The following is a 10937-nucleotide window of genomic DNA, read 5'->3' on the forward strand; positions in this document are numbered from 1 at the left end:
AACTATAAACTACTGTCAACTTGAAGAGATAGAACTGAACTGAACTAAACTTTATTTTAAAAGGATTAAGATTTAAGGCTAGGCCTTTTCTTACAATCTGCTGACCTTGGGACGCACAAACACACAGTAAAGCAAATATAACAAGATAAAGTGGGAAGGGGGGGTGATGATGAGGAGGATGAGGATGAAGATGATGATGAGAGAGAATGAGAGAGAGAGAGAGAGAGAAAGAGAGAGAGAGAGAAAGAGAGAGAGAGAGAGAGAGAGAGAGAGAGAGAGAGAGAATGAATGACAATGCAAATTCTTCAGCGCGACAAGCTGCGAGCAGAAGAAAGAAAGAGAAATAAAGAAGAAGAAACCCGTGTCGACACATTGAAGGCAAGTCATGAAATCCCTTCACTGTTCAATCCCGCTACCCTTGTTTCGACACAAGAAGGAAATCAACAACAACTGCTGGAATGTGAAAGTGACACACAACACAGTGACAGTGACATTTTTGCACGTGCTGCACGCACTGATGACAACACGCCCTCTGACGTAATAACAATAAACAAGGTGAGGCTGAAGTTGTGCTATTGTCGCCACGGGCCACTGAGTCACGTGGCGTACTGTCTGTTTTGGATACCTGGCTGTTGAAAACACAGTCTCGGACCGGAGAAGTCACAAAAACACAAGATACATCAGAGAATAAGGCATCTGACCTAGGTTACAGTCTGTCGGCCGTAAAGGAGTATGTGTCGGGACTGAAGGACCGATCAGCTGTGCGTGCAGTGAAACATGTTCACAGAAACAACTCTTTTCGAAGGGTGGTTCGTGACAACACAGATGACAGACAATCATTGCTATGTGAAACAGACGATTTCGTGTTGGTCACCGATTGCAGCACCGACAAAAGTCCAGGCACGTACTGGATGATCAAGCAAGCAACTCGCCACATGATACAAGAAGAGAAGGAGTACCTCGACAAGCTTCGCCATGGGTCACCCGTCGACAAGAGGAAATTCGCCGATCAACTCCGAACTGCGCTACATTAAAGCTGTGGTCTATTTATGACTTTCCGGGGCTACGAGGTTGAAAAATAGGGATACAATCATGTACAGAATTCTGTACAGCAAACGCTACCCGAAACCCCACCTATACGGCGTGTATGACCTTGAGAGCTTCAGTCAACGCTTGAATTTTGCAGGGATAACATCCGGTTTGCTATCTCAAGACTGATCATATTTTATCTTCAAGAGAGATCAAGGGGAAAAAATAAACGCCCCGGCGAAATTTTGAACTCTCGACCTCGAGACTTCGTGTCTGATGTCCTAACCACTAGGCTACTGCGCCAAATGAGAAAAAGAAGTAAAAACATTGATATAAATCCATGTTATGTTATTCTTGAAGCAGCATGATTTATATCTCTATCCGCCCATTGTTCAGAAGTGAATACATGTATAACTATTTCTTTGATGTCTGTTTTCAACTGCACAGAGCTTCGGAGAGATTCAATTACTGTTCTTGTCATTTTTCTTGCATGTTGTAAATAGAGATATCGCAGCTATTTGCATGGCGCGAATGTCGTGTAGCATGACGGTGTAAACATGTACTGCGATTCCGTGAAACATGTTTGCAAAGAAAAGCCAAATTTTAATGGCGATATAACCCTTCGTCGTTGAAAACGACGTTAAACACCAAATAAAGAAAGAATGGCAATTTTTACGTTTTTGCAATGCATGGATGGTAATTCAAGCGAAGAATGATATAAAATTATCAAATTTTTTATCGTTGACAACACTGGTGAAGTGGCCTAGCGGTTAAGACATCGGTCCCGACATTTGGAGGCTCCGAGGCCTTGAGTTCGAATCCCTGCCAAGTCGTTTATTTTTTCTGCTCGATCCTTCTTGACAAAATATGCTCAGCTCTGAGAGAGCAAACCGGATGTTACCACTGCAAAATTCAAGCGTTGACTGAAGCTCTCAAGGTCATACACGCCGTATAGGTGGGGTTTCGGGTAGCGTTTGCTGTACAGAATTCTGTACATGATTTTATCCCTATTTTTCAACCTCGTAGCCCCGGAAAGTCATAAATAGACCACAGCTTTAAGTGTCTGTACTCCGGGATGTGACTAAATTCTACCTCGGTTGACAGCAAAGCTATTCGGTTCGGATATCGTATCGATGTTGTGGGTGTGACTCGGGACTTTTGTTCTCATCATGACATTTTGGAGAACGGTGTAAATTGCATTACACAGAACAAACGGACAATACGAACACTAACGTGGAAACTACCGTGTCGGGAAAGGGATGGAAACTGTAAATCATCCCTATGATCGGTGCATTGTTAAACGTTTCATGTTTTCGAAACTATGTGTACACCGATTTCCCTTCCCTTCCTTCCCCATTGCAAGGGGCCAATGGCCTAGCAATTAAACGTTCGTATTCGTATTCTCTCTCTCTCTCTCTCTCTCTCTCTCTCTCTCTCTCTCTCTCTCTCTCTCTCTCTCTCTCTCTCTCTCTCTCTCTCTCTCTTTTTAGGCATGGAGCTTGCTGGGTGAACTGAAAAAAACAAAAATGCATCGTTCTCGAATACCAATATCAGCTGAAGAGACAATTAAAAAAACAAAAATCTTCTCGTGAAGACCATACAGCCAATGACCACTGATCCGTCCAGGATTTTACTGACATGGAATAACACTCTTCTTCCACTTTGACACATACCAAAAATCCACAGCCTGGCTACTTTCTGTACAGAGTGGTGTTTTTTGATGAATTGTGTGTGTGTGTGTGTGTTTGTGTGTCTGTGTGTGTGTGTGTATGTGTGTGTGTGTGTGTGTGTGTATGTGTGTGTGTGCGTGTGTGTGTGTGTGTGTGTGCGCTGTGTGTGTGTGTGTGTGTCTGAGAGAGAGGAGGAGAGATATAGAGACGGAGAGAGACAGAGAGAGAGAGACAGAGAGATGAGGAGAGAGACAGAGAGAAGGAGAAAGAGAGAAAGAGAAAGAGAGAGAGAGGGATAAAGAGGGAGATGAGGAGAGGTAGAGAGATGGAGAGAGACAGAGAGAGAGGGAAAAAGAGAAAGAGAGAGAGAGAACGAGAGAGAGAGACAGAGAGAGAGAGAGGCGAACCGGTATTTTCAACTCAAACCAATGTCACTGGTTTTTCGGCATTCTACTTTTCTGTAAGCCTCCAATTAAATGGGCGAAGTCGAGTTGGCGAGGTGTACTTGATGAAAGCTGGCTGCCGAATCTTTGGCACTGATCTTTCTGTAAGTGTATAAAGACTTCGCAAAGTCGATTTTAGGCTCATTTAGGGGTTAATTGTGTGTGTGTGTCTGTGTGTGTGTATGTGTGTGTGTGTAGGAGTGTGTGTGTGTGTGTGTGTGTATGTGTGTGTGTGTGTGTCTGTGTGTGTGTATGTGTGTGTGTCTGTCTGTCTGTGTGTCTGTGTCTGTGTCTGTGTGTCTGTGTGTGTCTGTGTCTGTGTGTCTTTGTCTGTGTCTTTGTCTGTGTCTTTGTCTTTGTCTGTGTGTCTGTGTCTGTGTCTGTGCGTGCGCGTGTGTGTGTGTGTGTGTGTGTTATGCAATCGCCACTCCTCGAGTAGTATCGCTTTGGTATTACTTTTTGGAACCGTTCAGGAAGTGTTCCGTGATCATTCAATGCGTCGTAATAGGCCAAATGTACAAGTGTTGATTTTAACAAAACCGAAAAGCAGAATACAAAATCAAACATGTATGCCCCAATGTTGAAAGTCTTCCGGGTTTGGAAGCGCTTGAATTGTACATTTTTTAAGCGTTTCTTTTTTAAGTCGGACAGAAATTATACTCGGCGTTTTGTACAGGGAAAACGCTAGTTGAGCATTGGGCCCCATGAAAATTAAATGGTTGTTTCTGCTGAAAAGGCCGAAAAATGAGGGTCGGTAGGTAGGTTACTTGTTTTTGTTTTGTTTATTTTATTGTTTTTGTTTGTTTGTTGTTGTTTGTTTGTATATTGTTTTTTATCATTCAAGTCTTCTTTTTCTTGTACGACGGCGCATGTGGCGGGTTTTTTTGCCCGGAACTCGTGCGAGCTGTGTTCCCTGGATGTCATGGGAGACTAGCTTTCTTTGTAAAGTCTGAGTTTAATCTTTTTATTTCTTTTCTCTTTTTTTTGAATGGTGAATAAAAAAAATGTAGGGTCGGGAGGGAAAAAAAAGGGTCGGTCGGGAACCGGAAACACTGATTTTTTGGTTTAGGCCTTATAACTTGTACCTGAAAATCCGTGTGGTAGTTTCGTAGTTGCCGTTGGTCGTTTACAATCCGCGAACAATATCGCACACTCCTTCCAATGCAAACAGTTGGGCTCGCCACCTCAGTGGGGATATAGCTCAGTTGGTAGCGCGCTGGATTTGTATTCAGTTGGCCGCTGTCAGCGTGAGTTCGATCCCAGGTTCGACGGAAATTTATTTCACAGAGTCAACTTTGTGTGCAGACTCTCTTCGGTGTCCGAACCTCCCCCCGTGTACACTACATTGGGTGTGCACGTTAAAGATCCCACGATTGACAAAAGGGTCCTTCCTGGCAAAATTGCTTAGGCACAGTTAATAATTGTCTACCTATACCCGTGTGACTTGGAATAATAGGCCGTGAAAGGTAAATATGCGCCGAAATGGCTGCAATCTACTGGCCGTATAAAATTTCATCTCACACGGCATCACTGCAGAGCGCCTAGAACTGTACCCACGGAATATGCGCGATATAAGACTCATTGATTGAGTTCTGGCCAGGCTTTTACATGGGATAAGACCATCCGTCAGTCTGCCCGCCCGTCTGTCCGTCCGTCTGTCTGTCTGTCTGTCTGTCTGTTTGTATGAGGATATGTCAGTAAATTGTGTGTAATTTTCCTGTTAACATTCCTTGTGTGTAATCGCATGTTGGTTTTTGATCCGGTTTGCGCTCCATGCTGCAAAACAAAGTTTTCTGTTGAGAATAATACAGATTTATTATATTGCATTACATGTTACTGTATATGTTGTCATTGTATCAATGCTAGAAGACATGTTCTGCATTACTCTTGCTTTCTGTTAACACAAACTTACCGCCCCGAATGTAGTGCAATCAAATCTGGCTTTCTGTGATTGATGCTTAGGTTGAGAAGCTTCGGCCTAAAGGTGTTATATCTGAACTTGTTGTCTATATAATTATATTTCTTTTTATTTTGCTGAAACAGCGCTAACAGAATCGGTCTGAATTCCGTGCTGCGTGGACGTGAAAAGCAGTAACATCATCCCTTTGACCTCAACTGACTACTCCTTGGTTTATGTCCTTTACGGATCACCATGTGTAGGTGGCGGAGGACTAAAAATCGAAGCATCTGACCCCAGCGCAATCACATGACGGCTGAACTTGTTACGATTGGGTAATGAACCGCGAACTGGAATGTAAATCCGGTCGTCTGCTTACCTTGCTTTGCTTACACGACAGTTACTTACCTTTTGTGCTACCTGACACTGCACATGTATTGTACAATCATTCTATCTTCTGTCAAAGTGTTCTGCCGTCAAAAAAACGCAGAAAGGTAAAGGCACACTCGACTTAATCGTGAACACAGTGCGGCTCCCAATCTCAGGTACACCGTCACTCAGATATAGCCAGGCGGCTTTAAATGTGATAAGAGCTACCCTGTACTTGGTCACATACCAAAAATCAACACCATGACTGCTTGCCGCGGTGAGTTTGAATATTTGAATGAATTTTTGTCTTTTAAAAACAAAAAAGCCACCAGTCGCTTTCACGAAATTAATTCATCAAAAAATTCCAACTGGGCCAGAGAGGTTCCAGGCTGTTCATGTTTGGCATGTGACCAAGTGGAGGGATGGTCTTATCTCATGTAAAAGCCTAGCTTTATCTGAAAACTAGGGTTAGCCGAATTACTTACACGGGAAGAAGAGGGCCGTTAACACTGAAATAAATGATGGCTGCTGTAATTGCAAGGCGGAAAGACATCCAGGATGTCACATCCTTTGCGTGTAAAAGATCGTTCACCTCTGACCTGCCTAAGATTTTACATGAGCTAAAACCATCCTTTTACCTAAGTTGATAATAATGTTGTTTTACGCCCTCGCGGAGAAACCATTACAGGTATGTACCCCGACTTGAGATGATATAGGCTACACAGGTGTTTAGGTGTAATCAGCCACCTGCACTTTTGGCAGAATGACCGAGGTTTTTTGCGTGCTACAGTGGTGACACGGGGGTGAAACATGGACACCGTCTCTGAGTCTGCACATAAAGTTAACCTGTTACTAAATCAGGACTTAATCGTCGACACCGTTCACATGGCAGACTTATTGCCGACTTGGTCTCAGTGACTACTACCGGCACGGTTGGCCTCGTGGTAAGGCGTCCGCCCCGTGATCGGGAGGTCGTGGGTTCGAACCCCGGCCGGGTCAAACCTAAGACTTTAAAATTGGCAATCTAGTGGCTGCTCCGCCTGGCGTCTGGCATTATGGGGTTAGTGCTAGGACTGGTTGGTCCGGTGTCAGAATAGTGTGACTGGGTGAGACATGAAGCCTGTGCTGCGACTTCTGTCTTGTGTGTGGCGCACCGGCGTTATATGTGTGTGTGTGTGTGTGTTTGTGTGTGTGTGTGTGTATATGTGTGTGTGTGTGTGTGTGTGTGTGTGTGTGTGTGTGTGTGTGTGTGTGTGTGTGTGTGTGTGTGTGTTTGTTTGTTAAGACCGCGTCGTTTTGACTTTGGCCTGAAAATGGAGCCGAATTGTTTTGACGCACCCCGTTGTTTTGACGTCACAACAACGGCACTGGGTGCAGTGCCTTTGTAGTGCACTTGCACTACAACGGCACTGGGTCCAGTACCCGCTCCGGCATCGAAGCATTTTCCACTAAAAAATGCACAAAATTTGACCTATTTCGTCGCCTATAGAGGACGGAAAGAATGTCATTTCAATGGTGTGATAACATTCTTTCCGTCAAAAAAGTCAACTTAACGGGAAAAAAGTCAACTTAACGGTGTCAAAACATGTATTTGTGTGTGTGTGTGTAAACCAGTGTGTGTGTGTGTGTGTGTGTGTGTGTGTGTATGTGTGTTGTCATTGTTCTCGACAGTCTTTGTTCACCTCGACCGCTAGAACGGTCTCGGAGGAACACTGACTGTCTCGATCTGTGTAAAATGTCATATTTTGGTCAAAAATACAAATAACGTATACACTATAATGTTTGCTAAAATTATTAGGCGGGAAAAAAATCTAGGATGCAATGCAGACAGTGAAATACTGAAATAATGCCGTTTGCTACAATCAACAGGCCGGGGAAATCTATGATGTAGACAGTGAAAGACTGAAATGATGTTTCCTCAAATCAACAGACGCTGAAAAAATGTAGGAAACAGACCGAGAAAGATTGAATTGATGTTTACTCAAATGAACAGGCGGAAGCAAAACCCAGGATGTTGCTTTTCTATCTAACTTCACTCTATTTAACAAAAAACAAGACATGCAAGCCTGAGTGTGTCCTGACGAGAAGTTGTAAAGATCAATTATCTGGTTTTGTGTCAGCCGAGCTAAATACAGCCACCGAAGGAAACCATGAAAGGAAGGAGTCGTACGAACGTGAGCAAGGCAGAGACTTACTCTCGTCAGCACCTGCAACATATTCAAGACTCCAATAATGAACAAGCTGACAATGGAAAAGTACTCACCGTGTACCAGAAACAATGCTGACACAATATAAAACACTACTTGACTAAATGTAAAAAAAAACCCGAACACGGCATTGTATCTTCATCAGCAAAAAAATACTAAAAACATAAAAGGAGAGATGACTGAAAGAGATAGAGATAGAGAGAGAGAGAGAGAGAGAGAGAGAGAGTGAGAGAGATAGAGAGAGAGAGAGTGAGAGAGATAGAGAGAGAGATAGAGAGAGAGATAGAGCGAGAGAGACATAGACACAGAGAGAGACAGAGGGAGTGAGAGAAAGAGAGACATAGACAGAGACAGAGACAGAGTCAAAGAGAGACAGACAGACACACAAACACACACACACACGCAAACACACACACGTCTATGTTTTTGCTGAGTACATTTTCACTGTTATCTTGTTCTTGTTCTTCTCACCTACAGTCTCTTGTTCCTATTCTAATAACAAGAAATTCCTCCGAGGTAGGAAAAACACCCCCGTCAAAGGGAAATAACCTTCTCAGTTGGTGGCAGTGACTGAGTGAGAATGGTTATTTCCCTTTGACCATTAAGATGTCCCTCTATAAGTCCTTGTATAATCTTAATCCACCAATAACTCCCTAACCGTGTGTTTGACTGGTCCCAATTTTTGTAAGGACCGTCTCAGGAATGTATAGAACCTGTTCACCAAGTTTGGTGACGATCGGTCCGTTCATTCTTGAGATCTATATGCAAACACAAACACACAAACAAACAAACAAACAAACAAACAACATCGACCGAAACCTATACACACCCCTATACCGGGGGTGTAAAGAAAGGTAGGTTGTTGGAACGTTTGTTATTGACAATACATTCACAAATATATCGACCCAATTAACGGTCTTTTAAGTGCACAGACAAACAATAATGAAAACGTATCTGGCTGATTTTTCCTTCCGCCTGCCACGAAGCCGCAAGCGAATGAATCATAATGAATTTTTTAAAAATTGATGTAGAGTATGAGTTATTTTTAAATAAGTTGTATAAGTCGGTTTTGGTGCTCCGTCGTTTCGTATTTCGTCGTCGACACGCACATTTTTACGTAAGTCGATTTCTGCAACTTTTCCAGAGAGAGAAAACTGTTGGAACTGTTACGCCATTTTGTGGCCATATTCTCTGCCGGGTAGAGTTACGCCATTTTGTGGCCATATTCTCTGGTAGAGTTACGCCACTTTGTGGCCGATTTCTCTGGTAGAGTTACGCCATTTTGTGGCCGATTTCTCTGGTAGACCTACGCCATTTTGTGGCCGATTTCTCTGATCAGTAGAGTCAGAGACTGTTAAGTACATCATTATTCTCTGGTAGAGTTACGCCGTTTCCTCTCTGGGACTTACGCTTTTTTCTGCACATTTCTGCACATCAAAAAGCTACGTTACGGGTGGATTTCACCACTTCCGGGTAACGCATTTAGATTCTGAAAGCACCAGGTAACGGAGAATGAATTTGCTTAGTCCAAAGCGCAAAAAAAGTCAAAATCGCCAAAAATCGACTTACGCCAAAATTGCGTAAGGACGACGATTTGAAAAGATGAGTCGATACGTTATTTACAGCGCTTTTAAAGGTACAGTCCTTCCGTTAGTTAGTTTGGCTCACCGTCTCAGCTCTGACCAGGCTTTCCCATGTTTGTTTGTTTGCTTAACGCCCAGCCGACCGCGAAGGGCCATATCAGGGCGGTGCTGCTTTGACATATAACGTGCGCCACACACAAGACAGAAGTCGCAGCACAGGCTTCATGTCTCACCCAGTCACATTATTCTGACACCGGACCAACCAGTCCTAGCACTAACCCCATAATGCCAGACACCAGGCGGAGCAGCCACTAGATTGCCAATTTTTAAGTCTTAGGTATGACCCGGCCGGGGTTCGAACCCACGACCTCCCGATCACGGTGCGGACGCCTTACCACGAGGCCAACCGTGCCGGTGGCTTTCCCATGGGATAAACCCATCCCTCCACTTGGACACATACCAAAATCCAACACCCTGACTGCTTGCTGTGGTGAGTTTGGAGTTTGATGTAGAACACATTTTTTGAAAGTCAGTGTCTTTTACAAAATCAATTCATCGAACAAATTCTGATGGTGCACAGAGAGCACCCAGGCTGTTCTTTTTTTATTTTTTTTTTTTTTTTTGGGGGGGGGGGGGTATATGCCACCAGTTTGGTCTTATCCCATGTACAAGTCTGCCAGACCTAAGACAGTGATCCGAACTGTTTTCACGGGAAGGAGTGTCATCAAACAAATGAGGCCGAGCGCAATTTTAACATGTTGCACATAAATTATAAGCAAAAAGAGGATGATAAATAAAAATAAAATAAAATACATAAAAAAAGAAAAAAAGAGAGAGAAGAAGAAAAAAAAAAGAAAAAAAAGAATTAAAAATAAAATAAAATAAAATAAAATAAATTTTAAAAAACATGTTGCACATATCGTATTCATTTAGATTATTTATGTCCCTTTGTTTCTCAGATCGGGAAGGGGTGTGCCTTAAATGTGAAAATATCCGGTATCATTTTGTTGTTTGGATTTAGCATCCTGTATGTTTTGTGTAGACAAGTACAAACGCAAGACAGGACGGACGTTAAAATGAAAAAGGACGGAAATATATTACATCTAAAACCAGGAGTGCGTACGTCCCAGGCCGCGTTTGCTGTAATCTAGCGCGAAGATGCAAGATATGGCAACCAAAAAAGAACAAATATTTACTATACAAAAATAAATTGTACATTACACGTGAAATCTGAGTATGAAAGATCAGTGATGATAAATGTGACCCTCCACCACGAAATGAGTCGCATGTCACCTCGCGCGGTTCTGCGCTAGGCTTAATATAAGTCCGGGGAGTGTTTGGTAACAGTGTGAGGGTCACCTTAGTCACAGGCTTATAACTCAAACAGTTTTCGCTCTTTTCTGAAACGGTTTTCACCACTGGATAGAGCATAAAAAACTCTTTAGGAAAATGTAAAAATATGAAAATCATGCAAAGGTGACATGCGACTCATTCCGTGGTGGAGGGTCACAAATGTTGTTTTACGCCCTCACGGTGAAGCCATTGGAGGCATGTTCCCGGATGTTAGCACGACTTTAGTTTAGATGAGACACACAGGTGTATGCGTGTTTAGGCGTAACCAGCCACCTGCACTTAATAGGCAGAATGACCGAGGTCTTCTACGTGACTCTGTTTTGGAGAGGTGGGTTCTGCTGTAATTGTTCGAACGTCGCTCTCACCCTTTCTAAAAAAAAATACAT

General features: G+C 43.1%; 1 protein-coding gene across 1 annotated transcript in view; it reads right to left on the reverse strand.

The window, feature by feature from the left end:
- The window catches only part of LOC138945442 (uncharacterized), a 387771-nt gene that overhangs the window by 331618 nt on the left and 45216 nt on the right, over positions 1–10937 (reverse strand). The gene's annotated exons all lie outside the window — the stretch shown is intronic.

The sequence above is a fragment of the Littorina saxatilis genome, linkage group LG13 (genome assembly GCF_037325665.1).
Source record: "Littorina saxatilis isolate snail1 linkage group LG13, US_GU_Lsax_2.0, whole genome shotgun sequence".
NCBI classification, from domain to species: Eukaryota; Metazoa; Mollusca; class Gastropoda; order Littorinimorpha; family Littorinidae; genus Littorina; species Littorina saxatilis.